Genomic DNA, 2411 nt, shown 5'->3' on the forward strand with positions numbered 1-2411 from the left:
AAACAACATTTTCTTCTGAATGACCAATCCCACATAACAACATCCCATGACACTCTCGATTCCCATTTAGTTAGAGTGGAACATTTTCTTCAAAAGCAAATTAGAAGCTAGTTGAGTCATATGCTTAATTAGATTTGACCCCTTTTCATTTTTGATAGTGTTCACCACGTCACCAGCTAAACTGGTGGAATGGTTGTACATCAAAAAATAAATAAATTATAAAGATGCAAAATGTTACGATTTTTTATGAAACATAGCCATGTGAATAATAATGGTGCATGTCCTTCAGAATCCAATATACATATGGGCCATAGTTTTGCTCAATCTTTTCCACTTACATTGCAGAAAATATGTGGCATACTTCATTCAACGTCTAATCCTTTGGGTCCAATAACAACTTGGAAGACAAAACCATGTGATCTTGCATTTTGCAAGAATGTGTCACAATCTCTGCGCTAAAATTCCTACTATTAACCAATCTTATTGAAATCTTCTTACACCTATATAATGCATACAATTGTGCTGATATCAAGCACAACTTCTCCAAAACTCCTCCACGGCACCTGTCACAAAAGCATAATCCTTTCATATTGCATATCTTCACCAAAACAAATTAAGTGACTGTTCCCTTCATATATACATGGCTATTCGTATGCCTCGGATCATTCAAGCAAAGAAAGTTCTTGGTCGATCATTGTCCAATGGAAGCCGTCACATCATCCCAAAAGGACATTTTGCAGTTTATGTTGGTGATCAAGAGAAAAGACGATTTGTTGTTCCTTTATCATTATTAAACCAGCATTCGTTCCAAGACTTGCTACATGAAGCAGAGGAAGAATTTGGATATGATCATCCAATGGGTGGCCTCACAATTCCATGTCGTGAGGAAGTGTTCATTGATGTTGCCTGCCGCCTTTGCTCGTTATGATGAAGAGCTAGGCATGCATCGTGTTTGCTAACAGTTTTGTACAGTCACAATCACCATGAGGATTAATTACTTGTAAATCAGAGGGAGTAATGTGGTCTCCAAATTAATTGTAAGATTAAAAAAGTTAGTTTCAGCATTAATACATTAATGACGAACATAGTTCAACTTATGGTGTTCATGTCTTTGCCATTAAGGCTTTCTTTATCAATGTCCTCTAAGCCCACCAGAACCACTTACTTCTTTTCTTTAGCTTGTATCGTGAATCTGTTAAAAAAAGTGTGTATGCCACATCTTTCTCCATATACTGAATGTGACTATAGCTTTAAGGCCTGGATCAGTTGTTTCTTCAACACCACCTGCCCAAGACCTATCTGTTATTGTTCTTTTCCTCTAACCTGTTATGATAGGGACTGATTGGTGAAGAGAAATCGGCCGATGACCAATGATGAATAGTTCGATAAAAATTCATGGTAGGATCACACATGTTAGTGTATGAACTCAAGGAAACGACTTTGTAAAGGGTCTGCTTATGTCTTTCTTGAGGAAGCTCGGAAGTTTAAAGAAAAGAACTCATATAGCAAACACGATGGTACGTAGCTGCAGCTTCTGATGGCAAAATATTAGGCATATTTTTATTAGATTATGACCATATTACTAATTAGGAACTAGGAAGGTTTCAATATAAAGTCTATTCCATGATCTCCTACATCAATCAGAGGAAGAATTAGGTTATGATCATCCAATGGGTGGCCTCACAATTCCATGTCGTGAGGATGTCTTCATTCATGTTGCTTCTGGCCTGATCTGCTCATTATGACCAAGAATTTTGCATTCTATTCGCTAACATATACATAATTTTGTACAGAAGAAAGCACCATGAAACCTAAGTATTTGTAAAGCAGTCTCAAAATTGTATGATAACCAACATTAGTTTCACTATGAATTCAAATTTTGGTATCTATGTTGGGTTAATCGGTTTGTTAGCTTTTCTCACGTGCATGGCTGAAACTTTAGATTTAATAATTTATGTTTTATGCTTTAGATAGTAGTTTTTGTATTTAGAATTGGTCTATACTTTTGACCGGATTCTATGGAATTCTACAGGACTTTAGGTAGAGTAAGTAGCATGGGTTTAGGTGGGTATCTAAGAATCTATATATACAGTCTTTGTTGATATGAATAAAGCAGCCTCTAGAGTCGAAATTACATAGTTCTCTTTCATTCTTTATTCTCACATAAATCAATCAGAGTGTGTCGATTGTTTTCCAGTGAACAAAGGGCCTGATTTTCCAACTATCTATGTATGCATATGCTACCTTTCATTATTAATGCCTTCTTTTAAGGTGCTCAAAATCACGTACTACAAACGTTCTACATCCATCTCACAAGTGTTCAAAACAGGTGTTTATTTGACATCTTTTTCTATGTAGTTAATAGCAGTTTTCACTAGTCATAAGAAATTACATTTCATTTGTTGAGAACG

At 35.8% G+C, this 2411-nt stretch overlaps 1 pseudogene; it reads left to right on the forward strand.

The window, feature by feature from the left end:
• The first annotated feature begins 516 nt into the window (after nt 1–516).
• LOC145042314 (auxin-responsive protein SAUR21 pseudogene) lies at nt 517–1764 on the forward strand (annotated as a pseudogene).
• The last annotated feature ends 647 nt before the right edge of the window (nt 1765–2411 follow it).

The sequence above is a fragment of the Lactuca saligna genome, chromosome 4 (assembly GCF_052625555.1).
Source record: "Lactuca saligna cultivar CGN05327 chromosome 4, ASM5262555v1, whole genome shotgun sequence".
Lineage (NCBI taxonomy): Eukaryota > Viridiplantae > Streptophyta > Magnoliopsida > Asterales > Asteraceae > Lactuca > Lactuca saligna.